General features: G+C 27.9%; 1 protein-coding gene across 2 annotated transcripts in view; it reads left to right on the top strand.

Moving 5' to 3' along the window:
- LOC142322962 (uncharacterized) overlaps window positions 1-12,111 on the top strand; it is a 1,168,170-nt gene that overhangs the window by 1,118,699 nt on the left and 37,360 nt on the right. The window lies entirely within an intron of this gene.

Genomic DNA, 12,111 nt, shown 5'->3' with positions numbered 1-12,111 from the left:
AATTATTGAGAAACAACGCGATTCGCTTAAAGTTAATGTTTGGTGTGGTGTGATGAAAAATCATGTAATAGGGCCTTTCTTCTTTGCTAAAAAAAAATTAATGGAGTTTTGTATCTTGACATGTTAACCAATTATTGCTTTCCTGAGCTGGATGAACTCGAAAACATTCATCAACCTCATTTCCAACAAGATGGTGCTCCCCCGCACTTCAATGCATTGGTCACGGACGCTTTGAACTAAAAATTTGGAGATCGATGGATAGGCCGGCAAGGACCCGTACTTTCGTCTCCAAGGAGTCCAGACCTGACACCTTGCGACTTTTTCTTGTGGGGGTACATCAAAAGCGTTGTTTATACACAAAACATTCGCGACCTAAACCACTTAAAAAACAGGATTAATGAAGCAATGACGACCATTAACGAAGAAATGTTAACCAATGTTTGGAGAGAAGTTGAGTATCATTTGGGCATTTGTCGACCGACTAAGGGCGCACATATTGAAATTTATTAATTATCTAATAAAATGTTTGAGACGACAAATTTGAAAAATAAAAAACATAAACTGTAAGTAATTCTGTTTTAATTTAAACCATGTTCAAAACCGCACCATTCTTTTATGATAAGGTATATATATATTCAGCTTTTTGAGGAATTTCAATGGAAACCCCTTTCTGCGTGTCATTTTGTTTTTGTATTCAAATTTACTTAGGGTTCCGGTAAATTGATACTGATTGTAAATTAAACGCTGCAGGGAAAAAACAGATTAGAATTTAATCATATCAGCTTTTTACTTGCTTTTTTTGATGAAATTTTTCACAGTTACTAAGATCGGGTGACAGTACAATATTTCACCATTACTTTTGCAAACATTCCCCGTACGGAGGTAAATTAAGGATGCAGGTGTAATAATTTAACTTACTTCCTGATATTGCCTATTGATAAAATTTTGTATCTTTGATGAAAATTGTGATAGTTAATTAAGTAAATGAAATAAAAACTTCACTATTTCGTTACTTTATATAGTAAATGTTTGATTGAAAATTTGTTTGATATTTTATAAATATATTAGAAATTTTAATATATGATGTTATCTTTTGAAATCCAAATTAACCACTAATTAAACTCATTCAGTGTATGATAATAATTTAATTAAAGTATGACTAAAAAGTGTAAAGCAAGTTTTTAAATTTTTTTGTAATATTATTTATGTTCAATTAATATTGTATTTTGTGATAGTTGCTCTCACTAAGGTTTTATCACGGTTTCTCTTTAGGAGGAGTTCTTTTATTTTAAACGTGAATTAGCAAATAAATATATATATATATATATATATATAGTAACATATCCATTCCTTACGTGATCTGTACAATGTATTTTGTACCAATCGAAATTAACGAATTATTTATTTTATTATACGGGTCAATAATTTAATTATTTTTGTCACTAGTTTAACTGTTTCCTCACATTTTGTATTCCCTATTCTTTTGCGTCAATATTTTAAGTTTTGCCCGTACTTGTATTTCTATCTATGTGTGATAAATGATGCGAATAGCCCTGAATACTTGCAATAAGTGATAAAGATATATGAGTGGACGTATCTCTAATCTCTACATATTTTCACTCTTACATTTACTAATTATCTTTTTCTTATATTCTAATTTTTGTCTGTATTCCTTGTTTTTAACTTTAACAGTAATAATAAATTCACTAACCCTAAATGTTGCCTTCCTCCCCTAATTGTTTTCCTTATTTTACCAAATGTTCTGTTTTATAGTCTGTTTTAAGAAATTCTGTTTACAAATTCTACCGACCTGTCTAATTTTCAACCTTCTCCTACAACATATTTTTTTTTAAATTCGTTGTTTAGTATTTTTCTTATTGTCTATTATCCAAGTATTTACATTAGATCAAACTGGGAAATCCTAGTTGGAGATTTCAGCAGTTTACAGTTTTTATGTTATTTTTATCCTTTTGGATGGAAATTTTTTAAAAATACTTCATTTTTTTGCCAACCGTATTTTTTTTATATGTTTTAGTTTTATTTTATAAATACTCGTAGAAGTGATAACACGGTCATTCCCTCCCTTAAATTTGGTTCATGTTGGGTGGGAAATATTTCTTTGATTTATTTAATATTCGTGTTACCTTTATTTATCTTGAAATAAGTTTTCATTTTATCCAAACCTATATAAGGAGGTGTACTACGTTGTGGTGGCTAGTTCAAGTTGAGAGTTTAATTAAGTGTAGACTGATTTTAATTTAACGTTAAACTGTTACCTAAAAGGTATTTTACTTCTTACTTTTTCGGTTTTTATTTTTATTCTATAGACTTTGTTATTTTAAATAATATTTTCGCAAACGGTTTTCGAGTTTTGTTATTTTCAAACGTATTATTACATTACTTACTACCATCTTAAAACAAAACTCTCTGTTCTTGTTTACAAATTCTACGTTCATTTTTTGTTCAATTGTTCGGTATTCTTTTATTGATATAGCTTACTCCTGAATCTAATAAATATGCAACTAAGCAAGCATTCATGAGTGTAATTATCCCATATAATGTATATATATATTTTTTTTAAATGTTTTATATCATAACAATTGATTGTCACTGAATAAAAACTTAAGTACTAAAAGCATAGTAATAGTCAAAGTAAAAACATGTCATGTCATTACGGAATCTCAACTGTTATGATAATATGAAATGAGAACAGTTTATGATTATATAAAATTTTATATGACAAAAAACAAAATTTAAATAGAGAATTATACATTTTACTCGCGGATTTGCTTTTTGAACTGGGAGATGTCATTTTCTGCGAATTTTTTAAAATAATAGATTTTAATATTAATAATTTAATGAATTTTAAATACTCCAACATGAACAGAAAGTTTAGTAATCTGAGGGATAAACAAATAAAACATAATAATACAATAATATCAGATAATATAATTCATCATAAACACAAGTTTGGAGCAGATATGGTCAATACTACAGATGAATTTAACGATAATGAAATTAGCATAATTAAACATGCATATATTTAATATACCAACGTTAAATAAGAATAAAATTATCAAAAATGCTATTATAGATGTGAAAAATAATATATTTAAAATTGATGACATAGGTAATAAAAATAAATTAAGAAATAAGTTTGTTAATCTAATCGATAATATTAAAAGTAATAAAAATCTAAATCACAATTATAAACATACCAATAAAAATTATAATGTATACAGAAATTTAGAAACAAACTAAAAGATAATAATGCATTTATTGTTAAGTCCGATAAAACCAACACTCCTGTTTTTATTAATAACAACTTACGTATTGAAAACACAAATAAATTTATAGAAGATAACAAACTTAAAGAAATAAAAGATCCCTCTAAAAAAATTAAAAAAGAAATCATTTCTGACATTAAAAAGTGTAAATATAGTTTCAAGGATGAATACACTAAACAAAGTTTTAAATTAATTAATACCAATGCCGCAGTATTGAGGACCCTATCTAAGATTTATAAAGCAAACATGCCCATAAGACCTCTTATAAATTATATTAACTCACTCACTTATCAACTAAGTAAATTCCTATCAAATACATTAAATTAAGAACAAATAAAATTTAAAAAACAGCTATGAATTAATAAATATAATTGATAGCATAATTATACAACTAAACGTATTACATTTGGCATAAAAGACATGTATACAAATATTGACAGTAATAAAACTATAAATATAATTAATAACACTTTGACCAAATTAAAAACAGATAATAATATAATATATGAGATAATAAATTTATTAAAATTATGTACTAAATACAATTATTTTTAATTAATTAATAAGTGTTATAACCAAGAAAAAGGTCTCGCTATTAGATCACCACCCCTTTCTGTATACTGGCTAACATCTTTATGGATGAATTAGAAAACACTATTCTACCTGGTATAATTAACAAACATCAAATTATAGAAAACATATGTGGACGATATATTAATTATTTATAATCAGCAACTTTATAATGAAGAGAATATAATAATTAAAGAAATGAGCTCTTTGGATGATAATATTAAATTTACTTTAAACCGAGAAAATAACAATAGTATTAATTATTTGGATATAAAAATTAATAAAAATTTTAATAATAATAAATTTGACATAGATATATAAAGAAAACTAACTAAACATGATCCTATAATTCATTTTAATTCCTTCATCAATGGAATCAAAAAATAGCAACTTTTAATTCTTTAATTTATAGAGCAATAAAATATTTAAAACATAATAGTACAAAACTAAATAATGAATTAAATAATATTAAATATATTGCTATAACAAATGGTTATAATGTTAATTTAATAAACAAATTATACAACAAACTAAAAAACAAAATATATGTATACGTAAAAGATAAAATAAAACTAACAAATAATATCACTGGAAAAGATATGTTGATAATATAAATTACAGAAAATAAAATATTTAATTCATTTGACAAAAAACAGCATATATAAATAATAACAAAATAATAAATTACATAAATAATAAAATTCCTTCTAAAACAGTAAAACATAATAACAAATATAATCTAGACAAACAAGAAGTATATATCTTAAAATGCGAAACTCTGATTTAAAATATGACTAATAGATCATTTTTAGTTGGAATCAAAGAACATATTAACTGTACAAATAAAAAAAAATAAAGACAGTTCTAACTTCGCGAGGCATATCTTGGAATACAAACATAATTATAATCCAAACGATTTTATTGATGTATTAGAATATATTAATGATTTTTACAAAACTAATATTTTAGAGAAATTTTACATTTATTTAAGCAATAACAAACTGGTGAACGAACAAACTAAATTCGATAACACAGTCTATTTAAACAAATTATAAACAATAATTAACGATTATTAGGTGGCTAAACTGTTTTCATTTCATTCCATAACTGTTGTCATTTCATACTAACATAACAATTGAAATTCTTTTAATTACATGATATGTTTTTACTTTGACTGTTACCATACTTTCAGCTCTGAAGTTTTTATACGATGGCAATCAATGGTTATAATATAAAACATTTAAACATTTTTAAACTTAACCAAGTTCATATTCCTGATGATGGACGAAGATCCGAAAGCCCTTGAATAAATTTAACACTTTATAATTGTTGATAAGTTGTATTTTCATTATTTATATTTTATGTATGCATCTATCTCGATAGGTGGCATATTATTTTTTTATTTACTTAAATTTATGAGTATTAAGTTGTAACTTGTTTTCATCATAGTAACGGTTAAAGTTATTTTTAAGAAAATACCACGTCTCAGAAAAATCTATTAACTTCTAGTAATAATACTATAGTTAATAACTACTAAGAGTTTCCATAAAATAAAAAATAAAAACAAATAAATAAAATAATTAAATTATAAATAATAATATAACACTGAAAGATAAAGATTTTAGTTTGATCCACTTATGGCATGAAGGAGTTATATATCAATATCGTCACATTCGTATAAAAATGTTTACTTCTGTGAACAGCCGGTTTTCTACTTAGTTTGTCATTGAAACATTTTTCTTTTCTTTTCTTTTATTACATATCTTGTAATCTTACTTAGGAAGAAAGAAATTTTTTTTTTGTAACTTCTTGCAATGTTTTTTTTAAATTAAGAAATAAATAACAAAATAATTACAATGAAATTTTCAATGATTAAATTTTAATTTATATTAACTCTTAACTAGGTAAATCTGTAAAATTTTACTCGTAAATAAAATTATATTGTGAACGGGTTACTTTCATTCCCACTTTCAACTTTATTTTCTTTCTTACGATGGCTTAACGCGATAAAATAGAAATCTCTATGTAATTTTCTCGGTAGAGTGTCAAGTGCAATTATTGGTATATTTAAAAAAAAATAAAGTAGTCTGTTTATAAGGTTTGAACGCAAGTGTGTTTTTCTTCTAGCTAATGGATGGTAAACGAATCCCTAAGCTATTATCTTCTCATTCTGTAGCCTTTATTGCAAAAGACAGTAACTGTTGGAGAATAGGAGCTTCAAGAAAATACGCTTCTTTATTTGTTTTCAAGTCTAACCTTTTTTTTCTTTCCGACCTCATTCTGTCATCATAACTATTTCAATGGTTACTCGAAAAAAAATGTAATGTTGTTTTCAATAGAAAAAACCAATAGTAAGATATAATAGAAAAATTAAAAAAGTATTGAATAGAATACAACTTATTTTATTAAGTACAGTCAGAGCTGTTTTTGAAATAGTAAAACAAAGAAGTAAATCAAATACTAAGATTCTGTGTATACGTGTGTGGGTGTGTGAATCGAACACGATTCTCACCCAAACAGGGTTACGAATGCTGATTATTTTAAAGAGTGGACCGATCTCTCTGCGGGCAAGTGTTTTTAGTCGATCAGATTACTTTGAAAGTATGTTAGTATTTTTAGTATACATCCATATCTAACGAACGCACGAACTCTAGTAGTCGGTAATGTACATTATTTCTGGTAAGGATAGGAACTCACCCCATTAACCGTTACTCCTTGCAAAATTTCTTGCACTGTGTAGGCTTTTTACAGCAGCCGTCGGTAAGGTACTCCATTCAGATAAAGTAACTCCTACGTAGTAACTTTATCACTCTGACCAGAAAATTAATTTGTTCCCAGTTTTAAATCGATAACTTTATCGTTTCCTACTTTTTAGGGTCTAATAAATGATGTTTTCTCGAAACGCGTCGACATAAGTTTGAAACGATCACAAATAAACGCTTACCTCTAACGTCTATCGCCTCTCCCTTCAACCTTGTTCGTAAACTTCGCAAGTCGAACTTAGTCTTTTAGAAACTGTTATGTAAAATGGGAAATATATTATTGATCATCGTATTGACCACACCTGAATATAATATATGTTAAGTAATTCCCGATGAGTAGAACAAAGGCTCTGAGTGATCGTCTCTAGTCAAATATCGGTTAACCACACGCTTGCAAGAAAATGTTTAGTCCTAGTTTATGTGTTTTCTAGCAAAATATCATGTACGATTCATTTTTACCTTTATAATAGTCTTTTTTACATACCTCCGAAGTTATCGATGATGAAAACTACATATCTTCTGATGTATAAAGTTTAATTTATAATTTTTTTTTTCGATAGTATAATACCGGTTCAGTTCAGTGCTATTCTCAATTGCTTTGCGCTCTGTGATAAACGTACAACTTTACCATATTAAACACAAAAAAATTTTTAACAATATTTTCAGTTATTTGTTTTATGTATTTTATTTCTTTATAATTTTTGCCTTTTATATAACTTTCAAATCAATTATACCAGGATTCTTCATAGTTGTATAGTGAAAAATCCTACAGACCACTCAAATTTATCAATATTTTGATTATTTTCGTTGATTTGTGATTTGTATACATATTTAATTAGATAATTCATTCTCAATTTTTAATTCTATTCTTTTTTCTTAGATTACCATACTTTTTTAAGGGTTTGACGGTTAAGGGTTTTAAGGGTTAGTATATGCAAAAAGTCATAATGAGAGTAGATAATTTTTCCTACTGAGTAATGTCAACTATAATAATTTAACAAATAAATCTGAGATGAAATCCTGATCTCAGAACGTTTGTTACATTTTGCAAACTACGATAACGTTCATTCCTCATCAAAAATAATATTAATTTATAAGTAATTGGCCGTTATCAATCAATTACTTATTTAGAGTAAACGAAGAAGAATTTTTATGTTTAATTATTGAGTTGTTTATAATTATCCTCTTCGCAGGTAAAACGACTGTATCTGTATATAAAGATAGTTATTTAAAAGGACTTGAAAATTCTACGTAACAATTCAAAAACTTATTGACTAGATGATTTGCAAACCACCTAAATTTAAATATTTATAATATCGTTACATTATGGCTTTCAAGGAGACGCAGCATTGCTAATAGAGTGGAGATAGAATTTATGTTAATTACGATAGTATTTCTGATGCCATAATGAGAAATTGTTGGGTATTTTATTAGATGACAAATTCTTTTGGGATGACAAATTGATGTCATTTCCAATAAAATCAAAGCAAACTGTTTTCCTTTAAAGTGCCTAAGTAAAACACAGCTTGTCAACACTATTAAATATTTATTACTTCTAATATATCTCCGTCTGAAGTATAATGCCTTCTCTTGAACCCCCTATAAAAGACAGAATGAATTTTCAAGATAAAAAATCAGTTGTCTTTTATCGTTTGGCGCCCACAAGTATGAATCTTGTAGACTGATATTTATAAAACTAATAATGTTAACTTATCTTCGAGTTTATATTTAATGTACAGTCTTTTCTAGAAAAAATAGTCACTTATTTAAAAAAAATTAAAGTATCGTCGTTTCTCGAGCTTGATGACAAAACTCTTTTCATGTAGCTCATCGCAATACTTCCGCTTGCAAGAAGGGTATTATTAAGATTTTTTGCCATTTTAATATATTATTATCGAACTATTTAAAAAAGATTATCTCACCATTTTATTTAAAATATAATCACAAGATTTTTTTTTACATAAACAATATTACTGTAACTCAGACGAATTTAAAAAACTAATCAAAACCCTTTATTTTCTGCATCCCGTTCAACGTGTACGTAAATATATGCTCAAATAATTTTCATTAATGCCTTCTAAGGTGTGATTTATTTTGTAGTTATTTTTTATAATAAGTACCTTAAATTACTAATATGGATTTTAATCACGTTTACTTTTTATTTTATTATTAATTGTACATTCTGTGATAATCCTCTAATTAAGGTTTCAGAACAGTTTCCCTTGATAAATCCAGGCAAATGCTTTCCTTCCTAGTAGTTCCTTTTTATTTTCCGAGAAGTAACATATCAACCCATAACCGGCGTGAAATATATAATGTAATTTTTAATTCCTTGTACGAAGTAAAGGAAGTATTGTGATCGCAATAAATTTCGGTTTTCAGATTTGAACTGAAATATCCATTTTGACCATTCCTGAATCCATTTTTACTAGTTAGGGCGTGACGTCTGTATGTATATACGTTGTATATACATATGTACATATGTATCATATGTGCATATCATATGTATCATATGTACATATGATACATACGTACGTATGTATCTCGCATAACTTAAAAACGATTAGCCGCAGGATGTTAAAATTTTGGATTTAGGACTAATTTAACATCTAGATGGGCACCTTGCTTTTTGATTGCAATCGACTGGACCAAAAGTGTCCAAAAAAGCCCAAAATCCAAAAAAATTGAATTGTGAACTTTTTCTTAACTGCAGTAATAATCCCTCATTGAGAGCTTTTCAACGATATACCATAAATGGTACTTATTTTCATTGGTTCCAAAGTTGTAGCCAAATGAAATTTTAATTAATGAAATATTTCGATCTTAGAAGGGGAAGGCACATCGGTTCGAATCAGACTTCATTTCCTTTTTTTTAACTTTTTTTTTTTAATTTAAATATATTGATTTATTAATAATTATTAACCTCTGATTCTAAAAAAAAAAATACTTTAAATGATAATTCAATAAAAACAATAAAAAAATATATATATCAGTAGTTATTTATGAAATAAGATTTTATGTACTTTTCATTTTAAAAAAAAAATGTGTATATGTAATTTAATAGGCGTACAAGGAAGTCATATGGTGCCCTCACCAGATTTTTCAGTAATTAAAAGAATGCCATCGGAACTAGTTTAAATCATTAAATAAACGAAATATGATTATTTTTTTTAATTAATTGGTAAATTTACTGGTAAATGCATTTAAGATGCAATCATCGGTGCCAACTCCTTTTGTGAAGCCATACTGGCCTCGATTTAGAAAACAGTTCACCTCAATGCTTTCCCAGAGTCGTTCCACAACCAGCCTTTCAAGTAACTTGCCGATTACCGGCAAGAGGCTGATGGGTCGATAACTGCCGACCTCGCTAGGATCCTTTCCTGGTTTTAAGAACACCCTCACCAAAGCCACTTTCCAACAAGTCGGGAAGCAGCTGAATATGCTGAATCACACGATGTTTATCATTAACTGGCCATGATTTACTTGGCGTTCAACTGAAAACGAACACTTCGGAAATGACCCTTCCGTTCGTAAATGTTGATACACCGAAAAAATGTTAAAAAGAATAATTGTTAGGTACAGAAAGAATAATATGATTTTCTTTCTATTTTCCGTCTGTTTTGCTACAATAAAGGTTTTAAAGGTTTTTTATTTTAAGGGTTTTTATTTACATTTTATTGGCTGTATTTACATTACTTTTCTCAGAAGCAAATTCTCTACAAGTTTTTTTAATAAAACTTCCGCATGTATTAGTCATTTAACAAAGCTATTTTACTACAAACTTAAAAAAACTTGTTTTTCGACACCGAAGTTTGCGTTTTACGTCGGATATCTTAAAAACTACTGGAGTTACAGTTCTGGGACCGGTTTTATCTTATTTCCCAGGTAAAATTGCATAAAAAACCTTTAATTTCACTCCTTAATTTGAGTCCCAATAGGGCTGAAATCCGGACGAAATCTTTCGCTAGCCGGAACTCAAAAACAAAATATTTCCATACTTATGTTTTTATTTTATTTTTTATTTTTTGCTTGATTTCGCCACATACGCTTGAAGCTTGTGCGTGGGATACGGAAATGTAGCGTATGAAAAATGCCGCGCCTGACCGTGATTATGAACGTTTTTCATTATTTTGACCAATAAAACAAATCCTGAAAGTTTCTCCGTTTCTTCGTGTTACACTCTGTATATAAATATATATTATATATTCTCGTATGAAGTATGTCATCCCTTCAACCTGTCTGATTCAGCCTGTCATGCCTTCAGCCTTTAGTCTGATAAATATCAGAACTAATCTTTTAGATCATTAACTAGCGCCCATAAGTATGAATCTTAAAAACCTAGTGAATTGTGTAAACCTAGTGGATCGTGTAGTTTTAGAAAATTAAATATGTTAACCTATCCACCGGGTTGGTCTAGTAGTGAACGCGTCTTCGCAAATCAGCTGATTTCGAAGTCGAGAGTTCCAACGTTCAAATCCAGTTACTTTTATACAGTCTTGAATACTAGATCGTGGATACCACCGGTGTTCTTTTGCGGTTGGGTTAACCACACATCTCAGAAATGGTCAACCTGAGAATGTACAAGACTACACTTCACTTACACTCATACTTATCAGCCTCATTCATCCTCTGAAGTTATACCTGACGGTAATTCCCGGAGGCTAAACAGGAAAAAAATATGTTAACCTGCCGGCCTCCGTGGCGTGCGAGTAGTAGCGTCTCGGTCTTTCATCCTGAAGTCCCGGGTCAAATCCCGGTCAGGCATGGCACTTGCACACGCTACAAAATTGTCGTTTCATCTCATCCTCTGAAGAATTACCTAACGGTGGTCCCGGAAGCTAATATATATATAAGAAATATTACTCAGTTAATGAATTTTTTAATAATAAATATTTTATAATAAATAAATAAATAAATATTTTATAATAAATATTTTTTAATAATAAAGGTAAATTTATTAAATTTTAAAAAAATACTTTTTTTTTAATTTAATAAATTTACCTTAAAATTATTTCATGTGTTTGTATTTAAACAATTAAATTAACTGTAATTACATCTATTTTTATCTTATAATCTTATAGCTTTTTTTGTGATCTATATAATGTGTCAATTATAATTTGATATTCTGATGTTCGGATCAGAATAAAAATCTATTTTTTTATTTACCTACTGCATCCGAATGGATGTTATTTTTATGTTACTAAGGAGGTAAATAAGCATAGTTTGAGGTAGTAGTAAAACACGAACCACCACTTGTTATCGACAGCAAAATGCAAAACTCTAAAAATTTATGATTTGATATTAGGTTTTTTTTAATTCTTCTTAAAAAAAATTAACAAATACATCACCTATTTTGATCTGTACAGAATAACTCACCATATTTCTGATGTACGGGTTATACCTATCTTCATACACAGATACACAGAAATTTGTTATTATCCCCATTTCTTTAAAAAAAAATAGAGGCCAGACAAAAGTAAAAATTGTGGAGA

The sequence above is a fragment of the Lycorma delicatula genome, chromosome 4 (assembly GCF_047948215.1).
Source record: "Lycorma delicatula isolate Av1 chromosome 4, ASM4794821v1, whole genome shotgun sequence".
Lineage (NCBI taxonomy): Eukaryota > Metazoa > Arthropoda > Insecta > Hemiptera > Fulgoridae > Lycorma > Lycorma delicatula.
The sequence above is the reverse complement of the archived record's forward strand: the minus strand, read 5'-3'. Positions and strand labels throughout refer to the sequence as shown.